Below are 27243 nucleotides of genomic sequence, written 5' to 3' on the forward strand. Positions count from 1 at the left end.
ACAAGCCTTCTAAGTTTGATTACTCCAATGTAATTTTTCTAAACACTGTTCTCACCAAAGAAGGTGTTTGATTACTTCTAAACTGGTACAATATTTTGTTTCCACTCTTTATTCAAGGTATAATTTAATACTGTTGAATGCATATCCTGTGGATTATCTCAAAATGCTCAATAAACTTTCAAGTTGTCCTCCTAGCTTGTAGAAGATTACAGTGGTCTGCACAGAAGATTACAGCAATTTGGAAGACACACAGAGGAAATAAGATGTCTAAATCAACATGCTCAACATACTTTTTTAATGACCCTCATTACAACTATAGAGCTATTTTCTGTTATATCAACAGAACATTCATCATCTCTTTTACTTTCAGAAGTAGATCGCCTGATCAAAAGAAACAATGTTTTATAATAGAGGGTACGTTTTTTAGTCAGCCATCCATATTGGGACCAATTTCAAAGCTGAGGTGTTTTTACAGTTAGCAGCATCTTTTTGGCTGTTGGAGGTAAATGTCATGTTTAATTCATTAAACAAACAGCACTTCTTTTCTCCCAGGCAGAAAATGCTGCCAGCAATAATATATTTAAGGTATTTTTTATTGTATTTAAGAAATTTTTTGCAGGTGTTGTCACTGAGATAACAGGAAAGTGGATGATGAAAAGGGAGGTCTCTGAAACATGAATATCTATCCACTGAAAGGTATTTTTAAAAAATCAAAAGGCACTCAGCTGTCTTTTAACTGTCTCAACTAATACACAAAATAGTCTCAAAATATTCTTAGGATCTCACTGATTGATAAAGTGCATGAAATTGCACTGATAGGTTCCTAAAGCTACTGAAAAGCATGCAGCTGTTTCACGGGCCCTATTTGCTCCTAGAAGGTGATATTCTGGACGAGCCAAATAAAAGCTGAAGTACACAGATAACAGTCAACTTCTACATTCTAAGATTTAATTTCCTAATTTTAAGTCTTTTCGTTAAACATGATACAGTAATACTGTGCAAAATTTGGAACATGTAAAAATTTTTTTAGGAAAGGATATTCTTTGGTGCTTGATCTTTGTACACTTTCAAGCCTAATCACCAAGAAGGGAGATTTAATCCGTGAAACAGAGGGCAGCTAACAAGCCCTAAGTGATATTTATGTGTTAGAAAAACAAATTACTTGTTGGTAGAATGGCCTTGTTAGGTTTTAGGGTTGGACATGCTTCAGTGATCTCAGACCTAAGGGAAGAACAGTTAACAAGGCTTAGGAAGGAGGCCCACTAATAGTGGACACAAAGAATGTAGAATTTATGGGCTATACGGCAGAACTCCCAAGATAAGGAAGAAATTAATAAAGCCAACTCACTAATTGTGCTGAAATCAGCTCCAAACGGGTAAAAGGTAATTCCAGCAGGGGGAGACGGCAACCACTGACTCATAGACCACTCACCCAAGAAGACCACTGATCCAAAAGAAGGGAAAGAATGAGCATGAGGACTAATCAGCATGAGAAGCAAGAGAATCATTAACCAATAGAAGACAGAACGTTAATTAACAAGATAACTATGTAACTTGTAGCCAATGGACACTAAGTCCTTTGCTTGCTAAAATGTATAAAAGTTTTGATAGTGGGGAGCTAAATGGAATGCCACTGAGCACTGAGGCTTGCACAACTCTGAAATAAATAATCAATGTCTCTCTCGAGTGTGTAACTATTGACTTGTTGCACAATGGGTAACAAATCTGATTTTTGCAGATAAGAATACTCTTCCCATCCCCGACTCCCAGCGGAGACAAGGAAAAAAATATTTCTTGACCAGCCACCCCAAAAAAAAGAATTCAAATTGTAAAAAACAGGTGACTGGGAAGATGCACCCTCCTGAAAAGGTAGGTCAAAGAAACCTCCTAGAAATAAAAGGCACGGAACAACAAAACTTCCATTTGCATACACAGCCTATTCCACAGAGGGTAGAGTTTCATGAACACTGCTCCATTCAAATACCCAGCAGGAAGCAAAACCTGACATTTCTGAAGGTACTAAAATGCTCTGGATGAACAGAATCACAGCTTATCTTCCCGTTTCTTCTCATCACACAATTATTCGCGTCTCTGTAAGAGATATTTTAACTGAATAGATGTATTCTTTTGCAAGTGTTAGATTTTAACGTTCGTCTCTCTTTTAAAAAGTGGCAATCAACAAGCAGTTATCTGAAGTATACTAGAACCAAACGTAGAAGTTGCATGCATTAGGCAAAACAACGGCAATGGGCAATCCTATTCAGTGGTGATGCAGATACATATCTTTATCAGCCCATGTGAGAAGCATGTCCCTGTCCTACAGGTACCGCAACTGCAAGATAGGGGCTGAGGCTTTCTCTGTGCTTCTGCACAGCCCTATGGCATCTCACCCAGCTCGTGATGCCCAGGCCTCTTTTGTCTGCAAATCTTTCATGTTCTACCCCAGTATGCTTCACACATGGGCTGACAGAAGGGTACTGAAATAGCAGTCTTTTGCTGCCATTATGCAGGATGCCTGCAGTGTGGCAGGAGATCATGTGATGAATCACAGAAGCATGAGTCTTGTGCTCCCCTCTGAGACTTGACGTTTGTGTAATTGAAAAAAAAGACAGAGATTCCATAAAAATAAGGCTGAGATAAGGCATAGAGCATGATACTCATAATCCAACTGACAAATGCATTCATACACTGAGTCACTCAAAAAAGTACATTATGAAAAAACGAAGTCTAATATTTTCATAATCCCCAGCTGAATGAAAGTGGAAAATAATTGCATTCAAACACCATTTAAATAACTAAATAATTATTAAAAGGTATTGGATGTTTCCTACTGTACATTCCAACTCCAGATATAGAAAGAAGCATTGGACACTAAGTTATCAGGGTACACTTTTGGACCTCCAGTGACAAAATCAGAATTGCATGCCTCAACAGGTGTTTGAAGATGCTATTTATATTATGCCAGCACTACTCACCAAGAAGCTAATTCTCTCCTAGAACATCTTTAACCTGACAAATTTTTAAAAATGCAATTTAAGAAATTGTAACTGAGCATAATTAAAACACCCAGCATGCAAACAGATAAGTAATGCACTATGTATAGATTAGTTTGTCCTACCTTTGGTTATTCAAATATTCAAGTGTAGATAGTTACCTGACAGACTATGTTGCAAATAATATCCATTATAATCTATTTTTACCTCCTTCCCTTAGTTCCCGCACATATAACATTCTTAAAATTTTAAAGAAACAATATGGCATCAAAATAAATCTTTCTCAAAATTCTAAAATCATTTTAAAATGAAAGAGTTATAATATAGAATCTGTCATAAATATGATAAAGCTCAGCTCCCAGGATTCATTAATTGAATACTAAAGTGTTGATTAAAATGGGAAAGAACCAAGCTCTAAACAAAGAATGCACCTTCACGCATATAAAACTGCAAGACAATGTACGTCTTGATGCACGGACATATGAAAGTCATATTTTCTGATTTTTTGGCCTTTCAATATGCACTCTCAACGGTGCCTTATTCATTGATATTGCCCTTCAAAATGAGAGCAGTACTGGACTCCTTTCTCCTTTCGACTTTCTTGATATATTGTTAAAACTGGCTTTTAACTAGCCTGTGAAAGCGAATTCAATACTTCATTCATTCTTCTTATTTTTGGCAAAGGCATCAGTAGATGTTTTTAAACTGGCAAAATTACAGGATTAAAATGCATAAACCAGAAAAGTTTACTTAACAGACTAGACAGCAACATACATAATTAGCAAGAGCAAACTAAAATTCCAATATTTTTAATATTAATTTATGAATTCATTACTTAATGAGACAGATTTTAAACTGTACCACTGCAGTAATCCTTAATTGTGTCCTAATTATCAGGCAAGTCCAAATTATATCTTTATGTACTGATTTCACTTCAAAATTGCCAAGCTTATAAAATGAGTCTTTAGAAAACCCTGCATACAGTCAGTCTGAAAGTAGGAAGAAAGGACTTCTTTTCCCACACAATACATGTACAAAAGCAGGCATACAGAAGGAAGATTATAGAGGTTTTCGAACAAGACATGCTTTCCTACCTCTCCCAGGAGACTTCCAGAAATCATTCCTTATTTACTGGGAAACTGGCAATTTTGTGTCTTTTGCAGGACAGCCCTGCTCTTCTGCAGAATATAAACATGTAGCTCATTTGTCACATCACAAGACAGAGAATGAACCACACAATATCACTATGAAACCATCTGAATTATGGACATGTGTTTTTCAGATGCATGACTATCTGCTGGGTGACAACTACACACATGGCTCTCAAAGAACATTCTTTAAACTAGAAGAAGAATACGGGGAAACTAATAACCTTTCAGGTAAGTCTGAAACTTAAAAAATTCCAACCTTAGCTCAACTGAAGGCTGAACAATATAATTTCAGTGAAATTAATGTTCATCTATTAGAAAGAAAAGGCATAAAATTTTACATTAGTGAATGTCCAAAAACCTCTTTTAATCTCAGTTATTTTGTAACCATGTAGTATTTTTGAAGGAAATTGTTTTCAAAATAATGTAAGATATGAAGAAGAAAGGGGATCCATAGCTGATTGTCTTGTGGAAACAAGCTGTACCTAGGCATTTATAGATAACAGTTTCTACGATTTGCAAACCATAGGCTTTAAAAAAAAATCCAGATACCTGTAATTCTATTTAATTCATCCCTTCATAAATATATGACACTTCCCCTACCTAACCTCTATTACATTAAAAATCAACATAGCACATACCTTTAAAAAAAACAAAAACCTTTTGGAACAACCTAGCCTAACAACTCAGACTTTATTAGCACTATTAGCTTTATACTGCTTTCTGAAATTCAATTGACATCAAATATTACCTTTTACCCTAATTTTCACTGATGAAGGAGGGAGATCTTTCAGAGAATTTCTAGCAAAACTTTTTAACTACTATAATTTTAACAGCTCCAGAGAACTACATTACAGATTTCAAAATATATGCAGACAGACTACAGTTTACCCAGAGCCTGCAACATTAAACTACTCCTTTTAATATTCCCTCTCATCTGAAGTGTACTATGAAAAACAGTACCAACCTAATCTCAAGTTAAGATTCTCTTCAAATATTTGCTCATAAGAAGACAGTTGCAGAGATGAGACACAGTAACATCTCATAGCTATGAAATCTGCAAAGGATGCAAACATTTCCATGAATTCTTATGTACCAGAGAGAGGCCAAAATCTTTTATAATTAAAATCACAACAGAACATAGAACCTAGAAAACAACTAAGGTGAACTAACTGCTCATGCTAAGGTTTAAAATTAATCCTCCAGGTCTAAGAACTCTCTAAAATTCAAGGCTCCATAAATTCAGGGGATGGGGAGGGAGCAAAAGTAGAAAATAACAGAAGATAATACGAGAACAAATGCAGATTTCTGTAAAACTGAGAAAAAGAAATGCAATTTTCAAATACCATAATGATGTAGCTCTTTCAAAATAATTTCTTAATTCAGGAGTTAAGAGGGTTTTCTTGCAACATTTATAGGTTTTGGTTGTTAAATCTTATAGTCAGTTGGGAAAAAACTCCAAAACCAATTTTCTGAATATGATTTCAAAAGCAGCAATAGAAAATGGCTAAAAATTAACCAGATTCTGGGAGGCAAGTGGAAAGCACATTAAAAAGTGAAGGAATAAAAGGATGATAAAGTGTTTGGACATAGGAAATCCAGGTTGAATATTTCACCTGTCTAGGATCAAACAGAAAGTCTGTGCCAAAGACATCAATTAGCTTTTAAAAAACTATTTATATTACTCAGTTGAGAAGTACCCACAATTTTTCTTCAGTGTAAGATGTACTTAAAAAAAAAAAAACTTTCAAACTAGACTGATTAAATATATAAAAATAAAAATCAAAGAAATTTGCCTTTGAAATTAATAGCTATGATTACGACATACCATTAAAATCAAATCGAATTAGTCTTCTTTTAAAGTTACATGTTGTTGCTAAAGTTTTTCAAACATCAATCAACTGAGGTGATACAAACAAATGTCTAAATACCTGCAATTATATTTTACTACACTGAAGTAGAATCATAGATTAACTAAAAAAGGAACATAAAATTACTTAGATTTGAAGCAAGTGTAAGTGAAGACTTTATTTCTAAGTAAAACAAAAACAATAAGGGATTAAAAAGCAGCAGAAAGTTTTTTTCCCTTCTAATTTATGAGTAATAATAGTACAGAACAGTTTCTAAAACTCTGTAACATACGGTTATATTGTTGTCTCCTACAGCAAAAAGGCATCATTTTGCTTTAGAGGCAAGTGTCTTGCAGTACATTTGGCAATAAGATAGGTTAAAAAAAAAAGGCAAACAAAAATCCCGTGAATCCTCACAGCTGTACAATACATAATTATTCAGGGCAGCAAGTTCATGCTGTGCCTTGCAAATTCACTTGAAATAAATGTGTTTAAAAAAAAAATCCATTTGGGAGGAGTAAAGTCTTTGAACAAATCCTTTATCACATTCCAAGTGGAATCACTTGTTCCAAAGCACAGAGCATATCTTCTGCAAATCAGGTAATCCCTCAGACAGGTTACCCAGGTTAAACAACTTCCAGATTGCAGAAAGTTGTACTGTAGTTGTGCACAATTCCTTGCTAAACTCTTCAACAGAAATTGCATCTACAATGACTGACTTTTTTTCAGTACTAGCTTTTGTCCATAGACTCGCCCTCTACTTCTTGCATTTCAAAAATCATCCCCCATCTAAGATTGCTAGTCTTTATTTAACATAAAATTAACTATAAAAGTATTGAAGATGTCAAACATTTATTTCTTAATGCAATATAAAATTCTTATATTAAAGAGGTTATATTTTTCTTACTTCCCAGAAAAGCACCATGTTCACACTAACCTTTTAACTAACAGGAACAGATGGGTCTAACTGGATACAGGCGTGATGGAGCATTGTGGTAGAGCAAAAGAACATGTTGATTCTCATACCTCTGGCAGATGGGAACCAGTCAAAATTAATTTTAGACTAAAAATGTTTTGCTACTTCTCAGTAAAAAAGAAAAAAAACTTGAAAAAATATATTTTATACATGCCATCAGAGCTCAGACAACAGCAGCTTTCAAAAAGTTGATACCATACATTAAAACCAATTACATAGGCTTACTGTGTGTCATTTTTAAGCCTGTGAATAAATTAGAAATTCCTGAAAACAGTAGCTTATAATGGAAGTGCTGACACAACCTTAACTACAGCAGTAAATGCGCTGCTATTATGAAGTTGTTATGGCAACTAGAATGATCAAGTTGAGAGGGAAAGGGGAAGAATGTGCATAAGTAAAACTTAAAAGTCTTTGACACCACCCCCCGCAAACTCTTCCAAAACTTGTGGTCACAGTGCGATCACTCCTTACCTTGACAACAAAAAAAATTAACTGCAAAACTTCCCCTTATGCAGGTGAGGGGGGTGAGTTGCTACATGAGTTTAAAATCCAAAACAAATCAAATCCAAGATCATAATCCATCTGGTTCCTGCATATATATGAACAGTCTAAAAAATAAAGTGAGCTTAAAGATATCTGGTCAGCATCTGCTGAGCACATATTCATCAGATATTACAAGTTAACAAACAACAATTATGCAAAACTGTTCAGTCTTCAAGACAATTTCATAATTTGTTACCAATTTGAATAGTTTAGTAACAGCACCCTGCTGTTATTTGACTGAATCAAACAGACAGCACATTCACAAATCCATTAATTAAAATGTGATTACAAATATAATTGAAGCTCATATATTTGTGAAACAATCATTACTTACCCTTCCTAATAATGTGTTAAACAAAAGCAAAAATCTTCAGCTGTTTCCAATATTAAAATAATGGGGAAAAAAACATACCACAGCAGTCAAATTTTTATACACAAAAATGCCCAAATTATGATTTCTAAAACATATTAATTAAAACGTGTGTCAGCACACTAGTTCATTCTCAAAAAAAAAAAAAATTTAATTGCAAGTATCATTCTTGCAAAATTTCACTGAATAAAATTTCCACCAAAATGTTTGCAAGCACTCAACAGTCCTAGAAATAATGTTAAATCATCATTATTATTATACAATTTTATTAAAGCATTCTGTCCAAATACATCTACTAGCAACACTTCAGCTAGAAAAGTAGAAAACAAACTATTTGCCTGCCTTCTCAAAGGATTTCTTATTAAAGTCACTTTGCCTCAAGTCTAACTTGACTGCCATAACTAAAATCTAGGAAACACAAAAGGCCTCAGATGTCTGACACGATAAGAATTGTGTTAAGTACTTTTACTCACTCATTTCCTAGGTAACAAAACCTCCTTTTCTTCCAAGCTATCTCAATCCATTTCTCTTTTGAGTTTGTTGTTCTATACCACTTTTCAGACTACAGGAAATACTAATTTAATGAGAATAGTCTCATTTTAAGAGATGACAAAGTATCTCCTTTCACTAAGAGCTAGTAGATATAGCTGTTAAATTAAAAATAATTTTATGATTCAGGCTGTTGTGTTTTTAAGTCAAAAATTACTCACTGATAATTTTACAACTGATTTCAAAAATTTAAAACTTTGAAGACTTTTTATTTATACACACATTGATTTTTTAATCTATTTTTTTAAGAAATGTACAATATATTCTACAGTTTTGCACATGAGTTTTATTTAGCTGGAAGGTAATAAAATATTCCACTCAAACCAGAATTATTTAATCTTCAATAACAAATAATTATTGATATGAGATCACGATAAACACACACACCCTCAAAGAAAAAAGGAAAAAGAATAAGGCAGAAGAGTATTTTGTTCATAAAGGCAAGAACTACTTGTAAGCAACAAAAGAAGCAGCAATAATGACAACATTTTCTTCAGAACATTAGCTCTGTAGTGATTAAAAAATTCTGATAGATACACTGCTTTTCTCTGAAAAGCAACGACTACTTATCAACTTCCTTGAAACAGGTGATCTGATAAAATTCTCGAAAAGGAAAATGCTTAAAAGTTTTTTCTAACACTATGTCTCCTTTTTTTTCCCCAACACTTTGTCTTCTTTTTTTTTCCCCTCAATTTCCTTACATTGCTAACATTAGTGATTATCATGCATTTTATAATCTGTAGAAACAGTTGACTGAGATACAGCTTTACTGATCACTCAGTTTTATTAGAAAAATGTTTTTTCCAATATATTTGACAAATTATTTCCATACAGTAGGGGTAATATTTGACCTTTAAGACTTGAAGAATCCATGATTATTAATCATGAATGGACTAACACAGACTAACACATGGTTTAATACTATTTGCAAAGCTATCAGCTTTGATACTGTAAATATTAAATATCACCAAGATTCCCATGAAATTTCAGTGAGCTTTTAATTCAAATGCTCACACAAAGTGCAAAATGTTTTTAAAGCAAACATTGTGCTCACTTCTTATGTAACTTTTAAAAAGCACTTTTCTTAAAGCAGGTAAGTGCATTCACCCTAGATCTGATTTTCGGGTGCAGTTTCAACCTGTTGCTAACCAAAGCTACATAGGAGTTATTTTGAGGTTTTTGGCTATAACGTGTACACTCAAAAAAGTAGGAACTGAAACAGAAGTCTGTCCAAGAAGTACAGGACTTCTTCCTCACTGCAAATTAACTTTTCTGCTATCAGAAAGTAATCACATAATCACAGAATATGCTGAGTTGGAAGGGACACACAAGGACCATCAGACTCCAACCCTTAGCCCTGCACAGGACCATCCCCAAGAGTCACACCATGTGCTTGAGAGGATCATCCAAACACTTCTTGAACTCTATCAGGCATAGTGCTGTGACCACCTCCCTGGGGAGACTGTTCCAGTGCCAACCACCCTCTGGGTGAAGAACTTTTTTCTAATACCCAACCTAAACCTCCCCTGATGCAATGTCAGGCCATTCCCTCAGGTCCTGTCACTGGTCGCCACAGAGAAGAGATCAGTGTCTGCCCCTCCTCTTCCCCTCACAAGGACATTGCAGATTGCAATGAGGTCTCCCCTCAGTCTCCTCTTCTTCAGGCTGAACAGACCAAGTGACCTCAGTCACCCCTCATATGGTTTCCCCTCAAGGCCCTTCACCATCCTCATTGCCCTCCTTTGGACACTCTCAGAGTTTAATATCTTTCTTCTATTGTGGTGCCCAATATTCAAGATGAGGTCGCCCCAGTGCAGAGCAGAGCAGAGCAGGACAATCCCCTCCATCAACTGGCTGGCGATGCTTTGCCTGATGCCCCCCAGGACAGGGCTGGCCCTCCTGGTTGCCAGGGCACTGCTGACTCATCTTCAACTTGCCAACGACCACGACCCCAGGTGCCTTTCCATGGCACTGCTTTCCAGCATCTCATTCCCCAGTCCATACATCCAGGGTTGCCCTGTCCCAGGTGGAGTATCCAGCACTTTCCCTTGTCGAACTTCCTATGGTTGGTGATTGCCCAGTCCTCTAATTTGTGGAGGTCTCTCTGCAGGGCCTCTCTGCCTTCGAGGGAGTCAACAGTTCCTCCCAGTTTTGTGTTATCTGCAAACTTGTTTAGTATCCCCCTTACAGTTCTGCAACATGCCTCTGATCCAAATGAAAATATGTAGAGGGATGTAGCCAGCCCCCCTGCGAGTACTTGCTCCTGGCTTAGAGGTTCAAGAACTTCATGCCAACTGACACTGTTTACGGATATGAAATCCCTCATCATGCCATCCTATGAGTGTAAGATAACCAAACTCCACAAGAAGTAATCACATAGTACAGCACTGATAGCCATATACTAGATATCCAGGCACAAGACAGACTGATAGCCATATACTAGATATCCAGGTACAAGACAGACTATAGGACCTTCAGAGTGCTCAGTGGTGCATGCTTGAAGCTTTTGCTACTTCAGTAGCAATATTCCCCACCAGAGATGTTATTTATCCCCTTTAGTCATGCAGCTTATATATATATAGCTTATTCCTGTTACAGCTTGACCAAATGGAAAAGATTTTCAGAACACCATGCTAAAAATACAATTCCTCTTCTTCGTGCTGTAGTCAAGGCTGAAAATTTTAACCAGCTTCATCTTCACAGTTTGAATTCTTAACACCAATCATCTCCTTATCTTAGACTCAGATTGCATATCGAGATGTCAGGACCACTGTCATCAACTAAATTTTAATGTGCTGTTTTATCCAAGTTTATCCTCATCTCTGGGTTTGAGACAACAGAATACTTGATACTTTTGATACTAACATACAAATAGCTCAGGTTACCTTGTTCTGAAGAGGGGAAAAAAGTGGGGTTTATAGATGTATGTCTATATGTGCACTTGCACATGTGTGTATTAAAACACTGCTCAGTTATTTTGTGCTTCAGGACTTCTTATGGGGATAATCACAGAGTAGATATTTGAGTCCTCTGTTTTCAGATTTGCAAGGAGGGAAGCAGACCAGGCTAGCATTGTCTCCTTATCTAAGGATACAAAGGTTGTGCCTTGTCAGATTCCAAATACTTGGAAGGTTTTCATAAGAATCAGTACTTTCATGAAATATTCTGATATATTTAGGACACTTGGAGTTCAGCTTAGGCTATCAACTCCAGGCATGGATTGTATGCTTGAGGACAGAAATCATGAGACAGAAAGTGTTAATATTATTTCAGAAAGTATGCCTCATTCCAGTACTTTCAGCGTGGACTTTACATCATATACCCATTGTAACCCTGGAAACTCAACTTCTTACCTAAAGAGCAAGATTGACAACTTAGGATTTAAAGTTACAGCCATCATATTTTACGAGGCTTGGATTTGGTCTTGAGCTAGACAGAATGCAAGCTAGAGACTGAAAGCATTCCGAAAGTTACTTCATGTGATGTAAGGGCATTATTATGTTATCATTATTGACTGCATAAACCAAAAAAAAGCTTTATCCAGATACTCTTCATGATTTCATAATAAGAAAGATGAAGATAACTTTGCTGCTTCAATAAAACCAAACTAAGGTAAATTATGAGAGCAAACAAGTACAAATCAGTAGAAGTAGCCCCTTCACCTACTGTGTCTTTGATGTGGTTTATGTTTCACCCCAGTTTTAAAGTAGTGTTTTCTTTCTCTCATCATTTTATCTCTTCTTTACCTTCAATGCACAGAAGGTAAAAAAAAAAATTGATTGTAAACATTTTTTGTCAACATATTTACAAAGAAAATTTACACTAAGTAAGGTTCCAAAGAGAAGAAAAAAAAAAAAGAGAGAAACTATATTCTAAGGAAAAGTTCCGAATGTCACATTATTTTTCCCACAATCAGCATACGTTGCCCCTAACAACACTGAATCAGTGAATGAAGATTTTATCCATCATATTTTAGGACAGATTTATGAAGGCTTATGCTACATTAAAGTGACTAAATATATATAATTTCTTACATATTAATCCTAAGAGTGTGGTTACTTAACATTAAATCAGACAATTTACATTTCTAAATTAATTAGAAATGGATTTGTGAGTCAGTCTTTGATACGAAGTGTGCAGTGAGTTTGAACACCATCTTCATACACAGAGTTCTTTTAAAAATATTTTTTTTTAACATTAAGGTTTCCTTTTGCAGGGCAAAAAACCCAAATGTGTAGGCTTAATCTGCACATTAAGGTATAAGTGAAAACCCACAAGACTACAACCACGTTTCCCCAGTGAAAGGCTATATGAAGCAAAACACAAACCACGATTTTCAAAGCAAATCTTTTGGAACATCTTTTTGATAAAAAGCTAGCTATGAATTGACCTTACCCTGAATGGTGTTTTTAACCCTATGCATGACATCCACCATGTCAAAACAACTCTGGTCTGTTTTACCTGATCATATCCCAAAACCACATTTTTTTTCCTGGTTTGTTTCTTGATGACAAGCTGCTAAAACACAGAGAACCTATCAAACCTAGTATTATCATCTGCCGCTTTTTTCTTCTAGTACATACTCCTGTCCATCAGAAGAAATAATTAATGGTTCTATTATGTATGAAATCGTCATCCTGTCAGCTCAGTGACTGGTTTGAATAGCTCATATCTGCTACTCATTGATGCCATGCGTGCTCACTGTCCTGAGAGATGACAAAACACTACACCCTTTGGGATTTTTTTTCCCCTCTGCTCTAAAGCAGCATTTCACATCTGTGTCTGACAGAAGCATAAGGAGCTGAGAGAGGCAGACCTTCACCATCCTTCACAGAATAATGTTGCATGGATTAAAAGTTAAGACCTGATGTCTACTGATCCTGCATATTTCCTACAAAAATCTAAAATGTGGAGGCTACCAAAATATGTAGGAAAATAACTTTTCAGTGTTGGAATAGCACCAGAAAACAGATGGAATTTACTGGATTCTAAATATTTAAATGATTTTTTAAATGGGTGCTGAATACTTGAGTTAACTGGGGTCGGTGCATTTGCCTTTTTTTTTTTATTATTGGTGGGGAGGGGAAGATGCCAAGTTCACAGGTTCTTTTTTGTTACCTGATTAGGGCAGAATAAACAAAAATGCTGAATGTGGAAGAAATCAGATATTGGAGATACCTGGAAATAAACTGGAAACAACTAATACCACAAGACCGAAGCAGCAGTGAACAACAAGATGCTGTGGAAAAGAAATCACAAGACGAGCGTGCACAATGCATTTCAAATAGGAAAAAGCTTCCTATCTGCTGAGTGAGTCTCAGTATATTCTGACAGAGCACAGACAAAGCTTCAATCAAATATCTCCTAGGTAAGTTTTTATTTCATATACTGCTTTAATTGTTTATCACATCAACATATACTTTCATGTATGGACAATAACTCAATGAATTTAAATTTCTTTACATTGATACTGAAGTTTGAATCATTCTATGCCAGATATTTGATGTTCTTAGATTTCCTGTACTGTTCAAATAACAGATATCTTTTAATATAAAGGTTATTCAAAGGAAAAACTATTAAATGCTCTCTCTTGATGTATACTAGAGTGAAATATATCTTAAGACTTAAATCCTTTAAAATATTTTAATACCTATGTCCATGCATGGGTGTTTAAGAAAAAAAAATTAATAAAAAGCCACATTTCCAAAAAAAAATTTACTGCACTTCATTATCTATATAATCTAGCAAAGCAAACAATGTTTTGTACCCCAGCAGCAGATGTAAAAGGCTATCTTTCATTACAGAATAATGAAGCTTTGTTTATATAAAAGGATATTAAATAAAGCTAGAAGTGTTGCTTAGTTATTTATGAAAGGTAAACTACAGCACAATAAGGAAACAGCACCATGTTAATACACCCCAAGGTACTGTGTACAGAGTTTCAATCAGAAGACTGGACATCAGTGCCCCAGCTAAAGTATAAAAAAGAAGGTACAGGTCATCTCAATTTTTTAACTCATTTGGAGCATCCACAACACAAGTCACATTGACATGAATTCTATATGGAAATAACATGCAAAACATTTTAGAACGAGATTCTAACATCTAGTAGGTCTTGAAAAATAAACACTGTATCTGTTAATCAAAAAACTACACTTAGAAGTCATAGAGAAAGCTACCTTTGCTCACACACAAAAAACCTCCCACAATCCTTGAAACTAAAAAAGCATTAAGAGTCATATATCATTTAACATACCATTTTATAGTATCACACTGGTCAATTTTGTATGCAACAGCAGCTTTGAAAAACTACGGCTTTGTTCCTACTGTTTTTTTCTGATTTTGCACAATGTTTTCTATTTACTAAGATGCAATATTTCTTCTTCTAGCACCGTTTTAAGTATCTCCTCTACTTCTCTTTGTATCACTTCCCTCATTTCTATTTAGCACATCTTATTATATGATATTCTTATTTAATGTAACCAGCAGTTCTTTTCTTGGTTTTTTTTTTTCTTTTTATGTTTTGCTAACTTACTAAAATAATCTCTCTTCCTGATACTTGCTAAAGACAAACTCATTTGCCATTCACAAACACCTCTTTTGAACCCTTCATTTATGCACAAAGAATTTATGAATTCTACCAAGTGCTAGAAGACTGAACTTACTTGCCAAAGACTAAAAAACTCAAGTTGATATAAGACAAGGCTCATCATAATATCAGGAGTCAACAGCATACTCCGAAAATAACGGAATTCCTACCAGATAAGATATGTGAAACAAACTCTGCAGGAGAGGGGTCATCTCATGCATATTACTGTAGAGTACTTTATATATCTGAAATTCTTTCTACAAGGTCACACTTTGCACTGCCATAGAAGGGGGAAAAACTCATGTCTCTAAACACTCACACTTAGGTCTTCTGTTTAATACAGACAAAGTCTATTAGTCTAACCCTTTTCCACTTTCCCATTTGCTGTCCCTAATGAGAACTTAATGGAATTTTTGCTAGTGCACCTATAACTCAGCCATTTTGTTGCTGACAGCTTCCAGCATTCTCTACATTTCCCCAATTTCTGTCCTTCTCTTTTATAAGTAGCTCCAATTGGTCAATCAAACATCTCTCAGTCATTTTTTTCCTATGTCTCACTTCACACATTCAAGTGATCCAGTAAGAATTCTCCCTGCCTCCTTACGGCTCCTATACTACAGGCACTGATACTTTGTCTCACATCTAACAAACCAGGAAAAAAACCATCAGTTAAGAAGTAGGTTCTGTACAACGTAAACCGAAACAATATGGTGACAAGTTTTCAATAACACCAGTTCAGAATTTCCATAACTTGAACCATCAGAGTCTACTACTACAACTCGATAACATTTGCAACAAGCAGCAGATGCAATACAGCTTTTGTCAGCTGATTTCAGAACACAGCTTTGTTTCTGCTGAATTTGGTTCAGAGTTGGAAGTAAAAAACAGAGAAAAATAAGAATTGGAATTCAACTTTTGATTCCCCAGTCACTGCTCTCACATCGGAAAAGTTTTAACTTGAGTTTTTGCCTCCTCTTTTGTAAAAGATATTGTTTATCACAGCTTTAAAACAAACAAATAAAAAAAAAGGTGATTATTCAATGAAGCTCTCAAAAGGCTTACTCAAAACTTAGTGGTTTAGAAGCTTAAGAACTGAGAGTTGCAGTTAGGGCTTTTTAAGCTCTGTTGTAAATATGAGACAGCTATGAACAAGTGGAAAGCTTTCTTACAGGAAGAAGAATTGGTTACAACTAATATTTTTTGAAATATGTAATAATTTTAAAAGGTAGACTTTTTCAGACGTATGAATTAATAATTTTAAGTCATCAAGATAAATGCTATTTTTAAGTGCATTATTTCTCTTACTTATCCTCAAAGAATTCAGATGCATTAACTAAGTGAACAGTTCATCATGAAGTTCCAAAACCTAAACTTCCACGCAACCAGAAATAAATATATCATAAAATGTTTTCCAAAATGTGTAATTACGTAAAATCACCTCACCTGAAAGCAGTAAGTCAATATTTATTTTTCCAGCAGTTGTTCAAGGATCGCTAAGCATCTGACAAGGATATCTTTTCATTTCCTCTGCACTAAGCTGTTTGTATTTGTGAAATGAATAAATCACATCACAAAAATAACTACAGTCAATGGCCTAGAGAGGATGTCTGCTTAGCAAAATGGCACATGTGGTACATACAAACAGGACCCCCTTCCCAACTAATTCAGCAAGTAAGAAATATTAAAGTGGCAAGATATGGTATAATAAACCTTTTAGAAATCATGCAAATGAGACACAAACCAAAAATGCAAACTGCCCCTTAAAGGCAGTTATCAGCTAATAGAAATCCACACCAAACATTCTGAGTTGTAAGGGTCCCATAAGGATCACTGAGTCCAATTCCTAAGAGAATGGCCCATACAGGGATTAAACCCACAACCCTGGTGTTAGCACCATGCTCTTACCAACTGAGCTAATCTCAGGGTCTAATGCACCTAGCAGCACAGACTTGTAAGTATACATACTCAGACCTGGTGGCCTATTTTCTGCATTCACTTTCATGTCTACTCAAGACTATTATGTTACAAGTAAAACACAAGACATTTTTACACTTCCATCTTTTTATTAAGAGATAGAGCTTATATAACCTAATAGAACTTATGCTCCTATAGTTAAATCACTGACCCAATATGTCCATTTCACCTTGAGTTACAGATGAATACAAAATTCACCGTAGCCAGATGCATCTCTCTCAAGCCCTTTCATTAAATAATCCCCTGCCTCCAAAAATTACTGTAATGAGAAAAAAGGAACTAAAACACATCAAACCATTTGTGCTGTAGATACATGAAGATAATATTATGCAGTACTTCCAATCACATCCAAAGAGACATATTCCAGAAAGCCAAATTGACTGACATTGGTTATATTCATACCCCTCTTTTTTTGGTGTTGAATAAACAAGCAGTGCCAGTTCAGGCAAAAGCAGTTTATAGGTAATAAGGCACAGTGACAGACCTTCAGGCCTCTATCAGTATGAACTCTGACTTAAAAGCTTACATACATTTACATAAGGTTTACATACATTTACAGCAGATATACAGTGCTTTGTGAAGGGGTCTGACATGGCAAAGCAGTATCTGCAAAGAAAGAAACTTTGTTATGGCAGACGAAACTGTGTGCTCCTCAAAACCTGCAGCCCTGTAGCCTCAGCTTAGATCTGTTCAGCTCATTCCTCTCTGTTGTCTGGTGGTCCTTTTGACTGCTGGTCCTTGACGAACTTGCAGGCAAGGCCTGCCTCCACACTTTAGATCTTAATTAACCAAATCCTGTATCACATTTTCCATTCCTTTTTCCCAGGATCAATATCACATACGTGGACCTACAGTTACCTAAATCATTCCATTTGATAGCAATTTTCAGTATTCTAGAAAAACATTCTTTTGTCTTCTTCAACACTCCTGAAACTATGAGACATTAAAAATATCCATTTGTATAGTCTGCCTCATTGAGCAGTATCGATGCTTTACAAAGAATTCAACTTGCTACTCCCCTACTACATACTTGTATATCAAGCAGTGATAAAGTAAGCAAGCTTGCTAAAAATATTAAAATTACGGAAAAATGAATCCTTTACAGTACCTCAATACTTTCCAATAGCTTTGAACTGACACCATCTCAAACTTTAAATATTAATTTAGTGATTCCACAGCCTACAACAGGGAAGAGAGAAGAACATCACTCTGGAAAGGTCACATCATATCGAATTAGAGGCTCCATACAGCCCCAAATTCTGCACAACAGTGTCCAACAGCGTAAATCTAAGGAAGCCTGAAAACAGGGCACACACATCGGGATACTTCCTCAGAATTATTCTGCCAGCCTCTAGCTATTTGCAGTTCAGGGATTTCTTGAGCCAGAGATAATGTCTTATTTATAAGATAACCTTTTCCAGTTGTTTTTGAACTTGTACAAAATTTCAGTTTTCACAAGATCCTGTGACAGACGTCCTTTCTTTGTTTCGAATTTGCTGCCAGATAGCTTCATTCAATATTCCATACTTCTTGCACTAGAAGACACAATAGTAATTTCTTATTCATGATATCTATCTTCATGATTTCACAGACAGCAATGGCATACTGTTCTCAGTCATCTATTTTGGGGGTTGAAGATCTCTATTCCACTCTACTCATACCATCCTTAGCCATGCCTTATATATAAATTCTTTCATGCTGTTAGTGTTCCTACTGCCCTTTGTTGTACAATTGCTTCCTTGTGGAGCTTCTGAGATCTGAATTGGAAAAAGTTGCACAGTATGCCTGTGTCACCGATTGATGTAGTGACAAAACCGCAATGTGTTTTCTGTTTTGCTCTCTATTCTTTTCCTAATTTCTATGGTTCATTTGCTTTCAACTAGTGAAGAGTAACAATCACCTCAGACGACTTCGAATGTGATAGGGGGCTGTTTACACACACACAATGTACATCACTTAATCTGCGATGAGTTTAAATCTGTCATTTTTGTGGGTTTTTACTGTAACTCTCTGCAGTCCTCAGGCTACACAGAATTAGAGGGGAAATCACATGCACACCTTAAAAAGGAAGGTAACAACACATCAGATCAATTCAAGCGCCCAGTGCGACAACTGGCTCTGAGGGATTCTCTGTCACTGAAATTCACAGAATTGCAGAACACTTGGGGTTGGAAGGGATCTCTGGAGTGTCAAAAGCCTTGCTGTAGTCAAGGTAGACATATTTAAATCACAACTGACAACAGCTTTTAACAGTAGCTGTACTAAGAAATATGCCCTAAGTCAACCGATAGCTAGTTCATAACTTACTTTGATGACTGTTCCTACTATTCAGAAAAGCTCGCCCAATCAGAAATGGTTTATTTGGCTTTGTAATCTATGAATTTTACTGTCTTTGTAAAATTTTTCAGGGAAAGAAACAACAGCAAGTTACCCTTCCTTAAATTTGCCCCAAACCTTACTGAAACTGACTTTTTTATTGTATTTGCTATTTCACGTCTTGCAAGTTAAAAAATGAAGGAACTATACTTCAAAGATGTTTGTTGGTAGTATTTTGTCTCTAACATCTAAAAGTAAATAATGGCAAACACTATGTCACCTAACAATTAAAATAATGTTTTAAAAATGTGTGTTGCAAGGAGAGGAGGAAATGGAATAATTTCTAAGTTTAGCAGTGCGAAGCTGTCAGAACTCAGATACCTAAAAACGGGCTCTAGAAAAAAAAAATCATTTTCTTAAACACCTATACTCTTCTTAATAGGTTGTTTGAGAATTTTTACCTATTCTAATATAAATTAGATAAATTAGCTCTAATGCCATTATGTGGATATCATCTCTTCCTGACTGGTATCATAGGTGTACAATATCACTGTTACCAAAATATATGTTGTCCATGTTACATTTTCCCTGGATTAACCTACTGTGCTTTCCTTTCATGATTAAATGAACTCTAGTCACATGAAGTTGCATTGCAAGTGTGGTTGTTCAATGCTTCAGTTTTCAAAAATGCATTACAGCAGTTTCTTATCATACAGTATAGCTTGCTCAGTGAGTTATTTCTGTAACAGAACAAACTATTTCAATAGTCCTTTTTGAATGAAATAATTTCAATTTGCAGTCAGTCTGGGAGATTGACAGACTTCAGGAATAGAGCTCAGATTATTTTATTCTAGATACTTAGAAAAAAACATTGCCTATAGCATCTGTCACCACCATAAAGCATTTGCAATTGTGAGGTAAAATTATTACCTCTCTCTATAGCTTTTTTTTAACTAAAAAAATGTCCTTCCGGTTATCTTAATTCATGACAAAATTTAGACCATAAGTACTTTTTTCCTCTACTGAGCAAGTTCATAAACGTAAGTTTTTAATTCATACTCCCAACTGTGCTTCCCAAAGGGGTTCCATTGTTCGCTTCCTCAGTTTCCTATAACCACTGCAGCAATGGAAATGGGTAGTATGTTAAAATACTTTAAAGTAGAAAGGTTTGCAAATAGAAACCCCCCAAGAACTACTATAGGAGTCTTCTATTAATAAATGAACAGCCAAAAGAAAAATGTTAAAGTTCAGATGAATAGATAAACTGTTTTGAAGTACAGGCACTAAACAGAAATAATCACTAGGGGGTTTTTTGTAGTTGTTGGGATTTATTTTTTTTAACACAAAGATAACATGACCAAATCAAACACTTAAAGACTTTAAAACGCTTTGTCTCTAGTTAAACGTTACTTTACACAGAGATATTTATAAAGACCAATTTTCTTTGACAAGCTAAACTGTGCTTGTAAGGTACAGGTATGAGATCTGATGCTTTCAGATTACATTTCTACAAGTTAATTTAGTCATCTCATACTTGTAGGCAATTTTCCTCTAAGTGACTAGATTGTTCTTCCTGGAGACTTCTACTCCTCCCTTCTTTCTCTTCCTCCTCCTCATTTTTCATATTCAAATACAACTCAGAAAAATAAAGTTGTCTATGGGACAGAAAGACGATATATAAAACCAAGAGCAAGTGAACACTTAATAAGGCATTATGAAATGAACAACAGAAAAAAGAAAAAGAAAGGGGGAGACAGAATCATGTGGAGTTACAAAAAAGCAAGAGAGAATGTAGTCCCTTATTTACATTAGAAAATTTTCTTGTTGTCAATATTCTAACTGCAAATGTACATAAAAATAAATCAGAAGTAGGCATCTGGATTTAATCCAATTTAATCCAATACACATGCATGCTACCACCAAAAAGAGAGCTCTTGCTTCTTCCCTTACTATTACTAATAGCAATTCTTGTATTTCCATGATTCCACAAGATCTTTCCCTTCTCACCAGCTGTTCCATTTCATGTTCCTGCCAACTCTTTTGCACCATTCATGCAGTCAAATCAGACAACTAGATCTATATCTGGTGATGGGCCAAATCCATAATATCACTGAACTGTCTTTCAAACTCTTTTCTCCAGAAGACAGGAGGCAATCATAATTTAGTATCAAGGGCAGAAGCAAAATATAAAGCAACTTCAAATTTTGTCCTGCTGAAATCTATCTTCTAACAACTTTAGAAACATTAAGTATACATAGAAGAAAAACCCAACCAACTCTAACAAGGCTCCATCAGTAAAGAAGTCAGGGCAAAAGCGTTGTTTTCCATTAAAACTGCTTTGGTACACTTTCTTGGGCATTCGAAGGGTGTCGGAACACTACAAACAGAATATCTTTTCCTCAACAGTAAAAATTGTATAGACTTTCTCTCTGGGATCATTACTCTTGCACCCATAGCACTTTATTTACTCAGAAAAATCTAACTCAGATTAGCTCCCATTACCACTGAACTGTCAGTTTAAAATATTTGACTTTCCAAAACTTCAATTCTGCCAGCATTTTCCCAGCAGTAAGTTAACCAAGTGTCTCAAATGAAAATTTCTTTGCTGTAAATATCTGCAGTAATGGCCTATTGAGCCTTTATGACACAAAAATCAGTAGAATTATATCACTGTACTAAAGCATTCCACCTTGAATTAGTTCTTCCACCTTACCCCTCACATTTTGTGATACACACTTTTCAGTGACACATTTTCTGCATATTGAAGCACATGCATATACTCAAGGAAAAGAAACACATTATCACAGGCTGTTTTCGATCAACAGTATAAAAAGTAGAGAGAGTACAATCAGTTTCACAATCCAAATTATCCGCAACAGATTCAGAAATACCATGCTTTATAAACTGAGATGATGAGTGTGTACTGTCAAAGGAAGGTCATCTGATTCACATTCCAGTAAAGGTTGAAAATGAGTCAGAACCAAAGAAAATATAATTCTTCCCCACTTGCACCCTATTCTGACCCTCAAACATGCTTTGTATTAAAAGAGTTTTTAGTTCACAAATTTACACGTGCAGAAGGTTTGATTTGCAAGAAAGGACAACAGGATATAAGAGTTCCCTTGAGGGTGGAATAGTTAACACAACTCTTGTTTTGAAACAAAAACTTTGGCAAATCTCAACATGCCTTTGACGTTCTTCAAGAAAATTACTCAAATCTAGACAAAAAATAAGCTGTTTTGGAAAAAAAACAAATCTTTTAAATGCTTAAAAGAGTCATCTTCCTATATAGCACCCAGAAATGCCAAAGACGCCACTTCCCTAATGAGCTGAGAGTGAAGAACAGGCAAGAGAACATAGACTAGATGAGGAGCTAACGTGATTTAGACAGGTACAAAAACATGAAGCAGGAGAAGGATCAAAAGAAAGCCTAGACTAGAAGTTGGATGTAGGAACTGGAAATTCTTGAGCAACAGGATGAGATCAAGGAAAGAATCATCTCAAAATGAACAGTTGTGACTCCAAAAGTATTAAAAGAAGAGAAGGACTAAGAGAAGGACTACTAACCATCAGTAGAAGATTTGAGGAGAAATTTCAGGACCACAGATGGGATAAGAAGAAAGGAGAAGCTGCAGACAAGATTAAGGAAGAAACATGCACTCTATTCCCTTTAGAGCACTGTCTACTTCACAGCCCTTCTTTCACTCCAAAACCAATGTTTAGAAATAGCACTGCTCCCTGCAAACAAATTTCTGAGAATCTTGCTAGAAGAATAGGTCTCTCAGTCTCTTCTGAGAGACTCAATCTGATCACAACACTGCTTTGGAGCATTCATCAATGAACAAGGAAGCATTCCCATCACAGCTATTTTGTTTGTTAACTGATATTTGGAATAAATGTATCCTTATGAGAAATGGAACAACAAATGAAGTTTGGTTTCTACAATTAAACCAATCTGCTACATCTGATAGTCTTATCATTCTTACCATATGTAGTGGGTTGACCCTGGCTGGACAGAGGAGAGAAAATATGACAAAGGGTCCATGAGTTGAGATAAGGACAGGGAGAGATCACTCACTGATACTGTCTCAGGCAAAATAGACTCAAAATGGGGATATTAATTGAATTTATTACTAACAGAATCAGGAGAATGAGAAGTAAAATAAATCTTAAAAACACCTTCCCCTCACCTCTCACTCCTTCCTGAGTTCTACCTCCTTCCCCTCCCAGTGGTTCTGGGAGACAGGGAATGGGGGTTACAGTCAGTTCTTCACAGGTTGTTTCTGCCACTGCTCAGGAAGGAGTTCTGCTCCTACTCCAGTGTGGGGTCCTTCCCACAGGAGACAGTCCTCTATGAACCTCTCCAGCAACAATTCTTCACAAATTCCTGCACCATGGGTCACTTTTCCATGGGATGCAGTCCTTCAGGCACAGGCTGCTCCAGCGTGCGTCCCCCACAGGGCCACGAGTCCTACCAGGAAACCTGTTCCAGCATGAGCTACTATCTCTGTGGTCAGCAGGTCCCTGACAGGACCCTGCTCCAGCATGGGCCTCCCACAGGGTCACAGATGCCCTTGGGCATCCACCTGCTCTGGCATAGGTCTCCTCCAGGGGCTGCAGGTGGATCTCTGTGCCCTCGTGGTCCTCTGTGGGCTGCAGGGGCACAGCTGCCTCACCATGGTCTGCACCACGGGCTGCAGGGGAACCTCAGCTCTGGCACCTGTCCCACCTCCTGTCCCTCCTTCTCCACTGACCTTCGTGTCTGCAGAGCTGTTTATATGTTCTCACTCTGCTCTTTTCTGGCTGCAATTTTCATCTCTGCAGTAACTTTCTTCTTCCTTCCTAAATATGTTATCATAGAGGCATTACTATCATTCCTGATTGACTCAGCCTTGGCCAGCAGTGGGTCTGTCCTAGAGCTGGCTGGAATTGGTTCTGTCAGACACGGGGGAAGCTTCTGGCAGCTTCTCAAAGAAGCCACCACTGTAACCCCTTTGCTACCAAAACCTGTCCACAGAAACCCAATACACCATAACCAAAATATTCTGATCTTATAACTTTGTAACATTTCCTCTTATTTCTTTCTCAAATGTAAGCTGCTGAGAAATGGAGCAAAAGTATTACAGTTAAAACAAATACAGCTCCTCCAAATCAATCAACACCTTTTAATATTACCACAGAAGTGATACCTAATAATGTCATAACTGAAAAGGAACCAATACTTTACCAACAAGCAAAAAAAAGTCTCTGCTTGAAAAAGTTTATAGTCCAATTCAGGTGATTTAACAGTGTTTCAGAATCAAAAGTATAAAAAATAATTCAAGAGAAAAAATTCATATCAATAATAAGTAATATATAGAAACAAAGAAAATCACAAAGTTCCTGTAATAAAACAAAAATTCCAAGAAAGGGAGAATGGCAGAAAATCAATAAAAAGTAGTAAAAATAGGTGTAAGGGAACAGGAACGTAGTGGCAATAACATACTGAATTTTAAAAATTAATATTGGGATATGAAATGTATCATCTGAGTACAAGAGTCAGAGTAGTTCAGTTTTGGTTAGGGGATTTCAGTGGCAGGAATGTCAGAGATGTGGCAGAGACTGTGATGACCAACAGGAGGCCTAGTCAGACAGAACAGTTTAAGAGGTACTATTAAAGACAAAGGACATTATTACACAGAAGAAACAGTGAATCACGTCAGTAGACATTTTTATCTACCTCTCAAGCCTACAAATATCAAGTAGCGGACATGACAACAGCAAGACAGGAATAAGGACAAATTGCTCCACATTTACTGATTTGTGATTTCATAACTAAAACACACTTCAACACAATTCAGCAGAAATAACATCAATATATAGAAGCATCAAAAGATTAAGACGGAATGTTAGAGAAGGATGTTGGTCAGAAAACTTTTTAAACCCAGAAATCTGGAACTTAACAAATAAATGAGTGCACTCAAGATGTGAAAAATCTAAAGATTATGGAAAAGCTTACTGCACTGATTTTATTAGGAAGAAAATTTAACCCCTTTAGTCTGCGAATCTTACTCTATTCAGTTCTATATCATAAAGCATACAAATTTCTCTGAAACACTGAAAACTTTCAGATTTTTCTTTTACTACTTACCATTAGTAATGCAGTACTATCACTGACACATATATAGCCACATATTTCTAAGATATCAGAATGTTAAAATGAAGACATTATCCTACACTTACATACATTCAAATTATAGAGTCACATTATACTTCTCCACTTCAATCACAGCTTTGGTTACATTTTAGAAAAAACTTAGGAGGGAAAAAGGCGCAGATACAAAAGCATATATAATGAGTACAGATTACCTATTACAGGAAAACACATTTTTCAAGAAAATGTAATTAATACTTAAAATCTGGCACCCCCAATTTCTAGTTCAGATCGAAAAAAAAAATGACAGCTTGGCTTGTCTGAATAGGAAAAAAAAAAAGAATTTCTGTAATGTTAGGAACAGTTCAGGAGGAAGCACTGAGCAGATGGAGAACTGGCTTCCACTGACGCCTAGGCCTGTGATTTTACTGCAAATCTTTATTGTGGAAGGTTTTTTTCTGTTTGTTTGAGAAGAAAGGGAGTAGGGAAGAGACTGCATTTTTGTTGATTTTAGATATCTACAGGTACATAAACCAGCAGTATCTCTCAGGTCTATTAACAAGCCCAAAGTTGCAGACTGCTCTGGGCATAACTGTTGCAACTAAAACATGTGCAAGTGGAAGTGAGACCACTTGGATCAAAAGCCTCCACAGATGGGAAATGTTTTTCAAAAAGAAAAGGAAAGTTCTAATGTGCTGGAATGCATCTAGAAGGAGAAGCAGGATGGGAGAGCATGGCATGGAAACTCAGAGAACGTTTAGGGAATTAAGTAGTAAAAAAACAGAGAATGAAGTAGTAAAAAACGGAGAACAAGAGGAAAGATGCAAGTAAAGCACATTCCCATACCCATTTAGTTATGGAGTGCATAAACTAGGAACACTCTCTGTTACCACCCTTAGTGCAAAAGTGTAATCATCTTTCAAGACAAGTAACCTGGTACTAACATCAAAGGTGTTGATAAGTAATAGGAAGTAAGCAATACTGTTATGTTCTACATGGAGTTCATGAACATGAACAGCAAGAACATGAAGTTTTGCATCAGTTGAATTTCTGACCAAGTAAGAAGTAGCAGAAGTTGGCAAATACCACTGAAAAGTGGGACCCTGATACAGTAATCCAAAGCAACAATAAGTTAGGCATTTCTGTAAAAAACACTGATTTTCAGTTATTCTCTAGAATTTTAAAACTCAAAGGATTTTTTCTTAGCAACTGAACCACATCCTGCTGTTGCCATTCTTTTTGTTTGAGCAGAATTACCATTAAAAATACGAAACAAGAAAACTGTCTTACTCTTCACTCTACGTTTTTTCCCCAAATCTCTGTCAGTATATATGTAAGATAGAAAAGTTGAAGGAAAACCTATCTTTAACACAAGTCTTGCTTTACAAGTTTATGTGTTCAGGTTTTTTAAGACAGTCAAACATCTTCTGTATACTTTTAATTCTCAGCTATATATTGACAATGCAAATGACAAAAAATGCAGCAACATATTACAAGAGATACATCAAAATTAAAGAGACCCAAAAGCAAGAGGTTAAAAAAACAAAACAAGAGGGTTTTAGGGAAGGGAATATTACTGCTACTTCATCATTCCTTTACTTATTGTTCATTACTATTATGCTCCAGTAACTGCTCTTTTGATTTTTGTTCCATGTTTTTTATTGTATTCAAGGGCTCGGTACCTACAGAAATTATATGTATTCTATATATGTATTCAAAACCATTCTGCCAGTTTTGTTTGAACTACACAGCATTTCTTTTCTTACCCTTTAAGGCATCAGAATTATTCAGCCATGGCCTAA

General features: G+C 36.0%; 2 protein-coding genes across 7 annotated transcripts in view; one reads left to right on the forward strand and one right to left on the reverse strand.

Moving 5' to 3' along the window:
* Positions 1-27243, reverse strand: part of AVEN (apoptosis and caspase activation inhibitor) — a 98396-nt gene that overhangs the window by 44722 nt on the left and 26431 nt on the right. The gene's annotated exons all lie outside the window — the stretch shown is intronic.
* Positions 4341-27243, forward strand: part of CHRM5 (cholinergic receptor muscarinic 5) — a 59582-nt gene continuing 36679 nt past the window's right edge. For 2 of the 5 annotated variants that reach the window (XR_007905204.1, XM_051791805.1), the window contains exon 1: positions 11897-13797. The gene's annotated coding sequence lies outside the window, so the exon portion shown is untranslated. Of the gene's footprint in view, positions 4373-11896; positions 13798-27243 lie in introns of those variants that run through there. The other 3 variants (XM_051791807.1, XM_051791806.1, XM_051791808.1) reach the window with 3 other exon arrangements.

The sequence above is a fragment of the Manacus candei genome, unplaced genomic scaffold (genome assembly GCF_025592945.1).
Source record: "Manacus candei isolate 608988 ecotype Guabito, Panama unplaced genomic scaffold, ASM2559294v1 h1tg000033l, whole genome shotgun sequence".
Lineage (NCBI taxonomy): Eukaryota > Metazoa > Chordata > Aves > Passeriformes > Pipridae > Manacus > Manacus candei.